Source organism: Austrofundulus limnaeus, unplaced genomic scaffold, assembly GCF_001266775.1.
Source record: "Austrofundulus limnaeus strain Quisiro unplaced genomic scaffold, Austrofundulus_limnaeus-1.0 Scaffold6, whole genome shotgun sequence".
Lineage (NCBI taxonomy): Eukaryota > Metazoa > Chordata > Actinopteri > Cyprinodontiformes > Rivulidae > Austrofundulus > Austrofundulus limnaeus.
Genome location: NW_013952408.1, coordinates 270120 through 280376, shown reverse-complemented (window position 1 = coordinate 280376; position 10257 = coordinate 270120).

Sequence of the window (10257 nt, the reverse complement as noted above, 5' to 3'; positions counted from 1 at the left end):
TTGCCCTAAAACACTAACCCAAATATTTAGGTCCCTTAATTCTAAAGCACTAATGCACTGAAAGTTTTAGCAAAAACTAATTCTAAAGCACTAAAATAACCCAGTCAACCTTCAACAGACAACATAAGTCACATACTGTCATGTTGCTCTCTTCAGACCTTTCATTGACATTCCACAGCCGTATTTGGGTTCATAAATTGTCAACATGTCACCTGGTGGATAAGTGACACACACATGAACAAAATGTGCGACAGTTTTCACCCTCAGCTGTCAACATTACTGTTGATCAATAACATTTATAGACCTCAGTAAGTGCTTCTAAATTTAGCAAGTGCTAATCCACTAATAAATTTTAAAATTAGCAAAAGCCCTAAAGCACTAATCAGGAAATTAGTTTCCCTATTGGTGCTTTAGTGCTTTAGGGGAACTGTGCCCACCACTGGTGTTGTCATTGTTTTGTTCTGCTGAAGCTTAGTTTCCTCATTAACACCAAAAATAAGAAACTTTCTGTGTGTGTGTGTGTGTGTGTGTGTGCGTGCGTGCGTGCGTGCGTGCGTGCGTGTGTGTGTGTGTGTGTGTGTGTATACCCTGAGTGAATACTTGATTTGGTTGTGACATGATGATCCTACCGTGTTTGTTTTTATTGAATCAAAGAATTAAAGTCCCATCCATCAAAATGTTTCCCCTCCCCTGCTGTCCCCATCAGAATTATTAACTGTGTTTTTATTTTGCTCTTGGTTAAACGTGACTTTTAAATCAAATGTCAGTGAAAATAAAAAGTAGACTGTGATGTGGCGTATGTCTGGCAGGGTGCTGAAGTAGAGCCGACGCCTCTCACTGAGAAGGTTGCAGCCTGAAGCCTTTCTGGGTGGACTTTCACTTTCTCCTGGTGCACATGTGGGTTTTCTTCAGTTACTCCAGTCATTGAAACAGATCCCACTAATATTATAACAATTATGTCATTATCATTGTTGAATTACTGTTTAGAGAGTGTGATAATTCTGTCGACTTTGACCTTATTTTTCTAATTTTTTTCTAATCTTGTAGTTTAATTATCCTTCATTTTTGACAAGTGAGTCCAGCTTCTGCTTCAAAGCTGTGAGTTTGTACTGAATTGTCCAACTCATTTGATTTGACATTTGCCACAGATGAGCCACTGAACTCACCCGAGGAAAACGCTGACATTTCCTGAATTTTTACACCATTAAAGCAGAATCTGTGAAATCCTCCAACAAACAACCAGTTTCTGAATCTTTGTCTTTTTTTTTTAACTGTTTGAGTTTGCCTTTCCTTGTTGCTCCTTATTTTTTCACTCCTTGTCAACGCACAGGAACACTGTCATTTGAACGAAATACAAAGACTTTGAGACTTATGCTTTTAAAACCTCAGAAGTGCCTTCTAGACAAAATCTGGTCTCCCAAATCCCGACTGCATTGGCTTCTGCTTTTGTGCAGAGATGGAGGATGTTTGCTGAGTTGAGGAACATTAAGCAGCATTTGTTTCCACTCTTCCCCTCAGCATTTCTTTACACCATTATATGAATATTAAAAATATTCATCAGCCCGCTGTGTGGAAACCCCCCGTAATTCTACTAAATGCCTTTAAAATGACATAATTGTTTTATAATAGCTGGCTTTAACACACTTAATGCGTTATTCCTTAAACTAACTGTGATGTGTTATGTAAATATATTGGAGAGCTGACTGACAGATTATAAGATTGTTAAAAATGGTTGGAAATGAAGCACTGACAGACTTTTATTAACTTAAAATGTCGAGCACATCAAACTTTTCCTCCCTTTTTTCTTCTTAAAGCCTAGACGTTTCTAACATTTGCCATAAGCGATCTCAGCAGCATTTCTGTCCCTAAGTAGCCTCAGGAGGCTTAATGCATGACTCAAAACTCATCAAGCTTATTTAATCAATCATAACTGATGGGACGCTTCACAGCTTCTCCGCCTGCAGAGACCAGCAGCTACAGCAGAGCATGAAGGAGGGGACAATGACAATACTGTAGATTGCGCTGAGCCATTTTCTCATCTCGTCCAACTATTCTTTTGTCCTCTTGCCTCAAATTTGTCAGAGGAAAATGTCAGAACTGCGTTTTTGTCAAACAAATCTTCATTTTCTTGAAATTTGAGTCTATTTCACCCCCTTTTCTGTCTTGGCTGCAATTGCTGGAAAACAGCTGTAGGTTTTGAAACGTATGGTCTGAGAGTTAAGGGTAAGGTTTGGTATAAAAACAATGTCATGTCAAATAGAGAGGAACAGAATATTCCACACAAACAAATGGTTACCTACGTATAAATAAAATTACAAGGTGGATTTCAGCCTCGGCGTAGGCTGACTGCTTCACATCGATTGATGGCATTTATTCTTTTCTGCCTGTTTGAAAACATCAGAACGCAGATGAGACGTTCAGTAATGGGATCAAAGTGGGTGAAATGGGAAAAATTATACAAGTAGGCATTTGAGTTTTTACCTCCGCCAAGGGCGAGGTAATGTTTTCGGTCGCGTATGTCTGTCTGTCGGTCTGTCCTGTCGTTCTGTCGTTCTGTCTGTGGACAACATTACTCAAAAACTTGTGGACGGATTGTCATGACATTTTTACCACTTGTGGGTACTGGGCCAAGGAACACACCATTAAATTTTGGTGATGTTCCAGATCACGATGCGGATACAGGAATTTTTTTTCTTTTAACACTCTGACATTGGCAAACCTGCGATGCTTTCACAGGGCGTGGGTTTCAACATGTCCAGCAGGTGGCACTGTAGTATTGGTGTGCCCCTTTGTAACTCTATTACAGGATGGGGGGAGATTGGTCTTGGCAGAGGTTTGCACTCTCCGAGTGCTTCTAGTTTTTTTTTTTTTTTGATGTTATGAAGAGTTGTACGCAAATAAAATCAAAGTGGGTATTAAATGACATATAAAGCAGATAAGGTCAGCAAGGGTGATCATTTTTAAATTAGAGAGGTTTTACATTTTTAGATGTTTCTGACCTGTTTTATTTACCTGCCTTGGTCTTTCGTCAATTGGACTCTAATTAAGACACCAAACCAAAACATGAGTCACTTCACAGAAAAAGAAAACTACTAAAAATGTATCTTTTTGTTATAAAAAACTGTACATGCTGTTAGTTAGTTAGTTAGTTAGTAAGTTTCAAAACCTGCAAAACATGAACTGCGTTTTGCTCACAGATTCATTGTTATGATAGACTGAACTTGTGACACTGTTAATATCTAATGAATATTTAGACTCAGGACTTAATTGAGCAGTTTCACTCTGAACAGTAACACTGGTCAGATCTGAGTCTGAGCTTTGGTGTTGAAAAGTGTTTGAGACCAAGATGTTTGAGTTGTGGCAGACAAGCAGACACTAAATTTGCCCAAAAGCCTGCGTTTGTTGAAGAAGCTGAAGCTGTAAATAAAGAAACACAAATAAGAAAAGCAAGCAAAAATTTAGCAAAAACAGCTAAAATTAGATGAGACACAAGCTAAAAGTGAGAAAAATGCTGTCCAAAAGCTAAAAGTATAGTTTTATTTAAAAGTCATTGGCCTTGAAGGATCACTGCATAACTCATGACATCTCACATGTATTTAAGTAAAATAAATACATAAATAATTAAGAACTCACTGGCCTTAAATAAGGAGCAGCAGAAAGATTCCTCACATATTTTGAAGTTAAAAAAATGTAAAAAAAAAATCCTAATTAAATATAAAATAAATGTTAAATCAATGTAACATTTTAAATGAATGATTCAACACTGCAAAATAAAAAAATTAAAATTGTAAAACATAACAGTGCCTGTTCTTTTAGTTCAGTGTTTCTCTCATCATTGGTGATAACAAAGCATGATGCTGGTGCCAGAAAGTCATACAGTGTTTATAMGATTAAATAAATAATTAAATTTAAGTAATAAAGTAATGTCACATCCATGTGAAGAAAACTAAACAGTACTTACACTGAAAACTATTCAATTTGCAGTGGTTTTTCTATATATATACTTTTTTTACCTTTGAAATAGAACAGGGTGTTCACACAAGGGTGGCAGAGAAAATCTGTTCTAACAACAATCTTATCTGCTGTTGCCATCTTCCTGTTGTGCGACCTCTATGGTCACACTGACATCTGGTTTAGCAAAGAAACATTTGGACTACAGAAAAAAAATAAACTAATTTACTATCAATAATCAAAAGGTTCATGTACTGTATATTGTCACATTGTGCAAATAGAAGCATCCATTCATTTAATCAAAAAAAAAAAAAAAACTTAAAAAGATGCATGCAACTTCATTGCAGGGTTTGTGTGAGTATTTATTTATACTTGTCCATAAATTACATGGATGTTTCTCCATTTTGAAGGTATACAAACATTTAGTCATTTCACTTTTTTTTTTTCAAAACCTCTTCTTCAAATTTATTTTACGTCTCAGTATGTAGGATGTAAAAACAACAACAACAACAACAAAAGACAAAGTTGAATAAACATCTCCCAACCTACATTCCACAAGAAATATGTTCCCCACCTCTCCATGTCCTCTGCTCCTCTGTGTTGCAGGCGCAGGTATCTCTGCCCCACGTTCTGTCTTTGCTTGCCGCCGACAGTCTGCTTGAAGCACCCCCCCACCCCACCCCCACACACACACATCCAGCCACACTCACACCTACTATGTTTCTCTATCCTTGTGGGGACTTTCCATTGATTTCCATTCATTTTTCAAGGAGCATTCAGTCCCCACAAGGCTGCATTTTCCTGAAAAATTGTCTCCACCAAGCAGCAAAAACAAGGGTGCTCTCACACGCACACACACACACACACACACACACACACACACACACACACNTAAATAAATAATTAAATAGCTCAATCATTAAAATTTCTTTCTTTCTTTCTTTTTTTATTTTTTTTGAGGGGCGGGAATAATATTAGTTCCTTATGGGGATAATAACAGAAAATGACTGAGAACCACTCATGCACGTCAAATAAAGTCCTGGCCAGAATATCTACCATGAACCCAAACTTAGGGTTAGAATGAATAGATCTGATTTTTCTAATAATTTTGTAAGGGGGCATAAAACATACTGTATTGTTGATGATGTCTTGTCTCTTGATTTCAAGATTTAAATGTATTGTAAAAGTTTTACAAAGTAGCCTTTGATCTGAACTGAGTGATTTAAGAAATTGTATCTTCTGATCCTTTGTCGAATATTACAGAGACACTGTGTATCTTTGTAAAACCAACCAAAATAAAGGTTGTTGTTGTTTTTTTAAAGATGAAAATTTTTAAACGCATTACATGATGGCAAATTCAAGACAACCCCTCCCTAAAAACTCACTGTGACGTCTGTGTTTGCATGTAATACGCCCACAATCTAATCCATAATAAATCAGGTTAAATGCATCAGCTGAAAAAGGCGCAGCTCCTTCAGAGTAGTAAGAGAATATTAGTGTGCATGTAAACACCCAAAGTGGAGCTGAGTTAATGGAGCGTGATTATTTTGAGTGGAACATTATGTTTTCTGTCTCGTCTCTTTTATTAACCCCGGGCATCTGCCATCTTCGTAAGAAGGCCCGTTTTGATTTGTGTTTAGGCTGTGTGTGCGTGTAATGGAACCAAAGTGGTTAAAAAAAATGCAAAAAAAAACAAAAGAAAAAATAAAAAGTAAAAAAAAGTAAAAAATAAAAACAAAGGAGGCATGGTTGAACGCTGTGTGCTTTCTTTAATATGAAACACATCACTCCGAGGACTGCACATTGCGCTTGCGTAAATTATGTGGACTGGTCATTGCGTTTGTTTTTTTATTCCTTTTCCAGCAAACCTGTCCAAACCAGAACACAAGGAGTTCATAGGAGGAAAGTAGAACATGTTTTTTTGTGACACTAAAACAAGTTTTGTTGATCTAAATAATAAAGAAGCAGATGTTTTTTAGTGTTCAAGTCAGAAAAAAAGGGGGAAAGTTCTAATCCATGTTTGAACCAAAGCTCTAACCAGCATGTTTTATTGCCATGATGACATTATGGATATTGTTTTTATTACAGTGAAAAAAGTGCCAACCTGGATTTAACTAATGTGGGGTCGCTGCAGTTGGTCAGGTCTAGGTTCAGCAACAGTCTGTGCTGAAAGATGAGGTCAGCTGACCACCTGAATATAATGAATGACCAGGTTATTCCATCTATGGATTGTTTCTTCTCTGATGGCACGGCCATATTCCAGGATGACAATGCTGACTCATCAGAGTCGAATTGTAAAAGAACGGTTCATGAGCATGAGACAGTTTCACACATGGATTGGCTCCACGGAGTTCATTAAGAATCTTTGGGAAGGGCTGGAGAAGGCTTTGTGCAGCGGTCAGACTCTACCATCATCACTGGAAGATCTTGGTGAAAAATAATGCAACACAGGATGGAAATAAATCTTGTGACATTACAGAAGCTCACCGGAACAACGCTACCGCCAATGTGTGCCGTACTCAAAGCTAAAGACGGTCCAATGAGAGTGTGTGAGCTTTTTTTTTTCTTTTCTTTTTTTTTGGTGGTGGGTTGTGAGGGGGTGCAGTGTATTTGAAAGCAGGGGTTCTCAAGCCATTTGGATCTGGGGACACTTACAAGAGCGAAAAAAAAATTTCCGGACCCCCTCATAAACCCCATGCTGTTTTAAAATATTATTTATTGTCATTTCAACCCCTATATGCCATGGGAATATGTATTTTTATTAGGCTTATTATGTTTGTGTCCATTGTTCTCCATGCATTTTTAGGGTGTATTCAGACCAGGAAAGTCCTTTGGTCCAATTGTTTGGTCTGGACCAAAAATAGACTTTATTTTTTTTTCGTTTGGTGTGGTTTGCATTCACATTGTGCTTTTTTTTTTGCAAATGAACTATAACTTGTAAACAAAGCCATCAGGCTGACGATCATTGCTCCCATTGGACAAAAAAGGTCGGTGGAGGGACTGAGCCACTGATCCAGAAGAAAACAAGGAAGTCCTGCATGCTGCGGTTCTGGTGTGCACATTTTTGCTGATAGTACAACTGCAATAGCATTTAAAATGTCAGAAGCAGCTAATTTAATGGTGGTTCTGTGATATTTTAATTTTGGAGCGGCGTCAGTAAATATGTCTCGCAACTCAAAGGAGACGAGGTGCTCTGCGTGTTCTGACCCACAACATGCTGGCAGTAGAGCTGCTAACAGGAGACGATGAAACAGGTATGATTTCAGTTTATTTAGCTCAGCAACGGTGGCCTGTGAAGTCCAAAAAGGTGCATGTTTAATGCAGTTGGTTCGGTTAGAGTTCAGTCTTTATTCACACCAGAAGAGAACTAAAGTGAACCGCACCAGAGTTCATTTGGAAACGAACCGAGACCACCTCAAAAAGCAGGTCTCGGTCCGGTTGTTTGATCCGCACCAGAGTTCACATGAGTGTATTCACACCTGCACAAAAGGTCCGGACCAACGCTGGAAACGAACTCTGGTTCGTTTAAAGCGGAGCAAATTATCAGGTCTGAATACGACCTTAAAAATAAAAACCAAATTAACATTTTAGTAAAATATTTTGATAACCCCCAAGATACCTCTCGCAGACCCCTGGGGATCCAGAGACCCCAGTTTGAGAACCTCTGTTTTAAAGGACCAAGAAAAACAGCAACAACAACAAAAGTTCAATTTCCTGTTTAATTCAAATGGAAGACCTGTCTCGTTTTTGCTCTGATTTACAGTTTTAAGTAAACCTCATGTGAGAGGAGAACATTAGGGAACTGTGATTTCTACATGTGAAGCTCTTTAGAACATAAAACCAACAAGTTTGAACTTATTTAGACCTGTCTGGTTAAGTTTAGTCCTCCTGATGTGGAAGAACTGACTGCAAAACCTCCATTAAAGGTGCATTTTAAATGCTAATTAGTTTCAACCTCTGTAACTTTAAAACAGAATGGTGTTTTCTTAGTTTTATTTAAATAGTCGTAAACTTCTCAGGACAAAAACTGTCGACTCATTAGAAGCATTTTCTTCAAAACGATCTGGAAAATGAAATAATGTAATCAAATCTGGTTTATTTTCTGTTATATACAGTTTAACACATTTCTTAATACAGCAAGTGTGTCCATGGTTTATTCCCCAAACCTCTGTGGCTTTATTGATAATGGTTCAGCTGTTTCCAGCCTTGGCCTTTATTCACTGTGATATCCTCTGACTTCATGAAGCTTTTCATATTAAGTGTTGAAAGGTCAAAGTTATTTTCAGTCTTACTTTGAGAAAAAAACAACGAGGGAAATTGACATTAAAGTTGTTTTATCAGTTTGCTGGATCCTTCTTCCTGTCTCATTCAGAAGAACTGACAAAGTTTGGTGCTTTTACATCTATAATCTGTATTTGCACCTTTGTTAAAAATGAAAAAAAAAAGATTAAAGGATTTTTATTTGTTCTTTTTCCAACATGGGGCACAGCAGCCACTGAAAACTAAATCAGTTCTCATTAATCTTTTGAAGCAAAAACAAACAGAAGATGCATTTCCAGGCATTTTCACAGAATTTTATGGCGACACCAAATTTTAAATATGTACTTTGAGTAATTAATGAACAGCTTGATGTTGCAGTGCAAACAAAAGTGGTGATTTGTTTTTATTTAACTTGCAAAACAAAATTGATTCACACAAACTAAAACGCATTTTTAATGTGTTTTAATGTTGTGCTGAGGAAGGAAAAAGGTTAAGTCCTAACAATTTTAGCTTAAGCTAGAAATGTAGCTCCCACTTGTCTCAACCTCTGCTGTACTGCAGAGTCGATCCTTTGATATGGAAATGCATCACCTTAATCTGACTGTTAAATAGTTTATTAGAGTTTGAACCCTGTACGTTTGCAGCCTTTAAACAAGACTTACATTTTAATGGACTTTTACCAGAAGCATGTGTGAAAATACTGAGAGCAAAAACCAAATCCATGCTTTTTAGAGAAGAAGGAAAACTTTGTAAAGAAAAAGTAGAATAAATATGAGTTAAATAATAGGAATCTGTGCTCTCATCCCAAGCTTATGAATAATTAATAAAACCAACGTGGATCCCCTTTAGAGTGAAATGCCACAGATGGCCTGAAGCCACTGGCTCTGGACCATCGCTGGCTCCAGACTTTCATTCAAAAAACAAAACAAAACACCAACTTCCCTCATGAGAAAGAAACTGAACTTTTCTCCACAAGCTAGTATTGTCAGACAGATCTGCTCCCTCTGATTAAGATGCCGCTGTCTCTTAGATAATAATTTTATAATTCAAAATGCTCAATAAAATGCACATTTGTCAAATCAGCTTTCAGAGATCAACTCTGCCACCTCTCTCTTGTCCAAATAGATTTTTACTAAAAAAAATTTTTGCCTAGAGTGAATGTCAAACTTCTTATTTTTTCTCTCTTTCTTTTAATTTCCCAGTTTCCACCCAGACATTTCTGTTTTGACTCATCTTTATTTTTGGATTTTAACCTCTGCGAGTGCTAGCAGAAGTGGCGAGGACACACAATTACACTGAGATTGTTCAAGAGCTGTCGTTGCAGTCCGATGTTTCCATGTTGGTATTTCTACTAGAATAAATATTTGTGATTCAGTTTGCTGTGCAGTGTTACATTTTTACAAAGAGCACACTTACTATAAAAAAATAAATAACATTTTTTTACAGAAGTATCATTCTTTTGTTGCTTCCTTATCGCCGCTCTACTCTCATCATTGAGACTTCCTCACAATATTGGGCCTTGAGTCATTTCTGGGTAACAGGCAGGAAAAACTAGCGAGAGAGAAAAAAATTAAAAGAACTGCAGGTCAGGCAAACAGGATGAGTCTGAAAAGCTCACACTTTATTCAGCTTCTTTTTTAAAAAACTTACTGGTGCTGAAACTCTCGAAAAATAAAAGTTTGAACATTCCTTGAACGGAGATTGATGAGAAATGGCAACAGCTCTGTTTAGGTCAAACCATGAGGTTACGCTTGATCTTGTGATATGCTGAGATCTTGCCAGACGGGTTAGCGCTCGGCGTATTTTGTGACTGACTCTCAGCTACTACCACGTCAAATTTTAGCTAAACATCTGTCAAACTGATCGAGTTAGAACGTTTTTTGTGTTTGCTAATTCCAAATACCTGTGGGGGGCATTTTGAATTGGAGTCCACCCAAAAGTAAATCACTTCTAGATGTACATCCAATGATTAATTCCTGAATATTTCATTGAAATCTGTCTGATAGTTCATGAGATATTTTGCTAACAGTCAGACAGAGTTGAAAA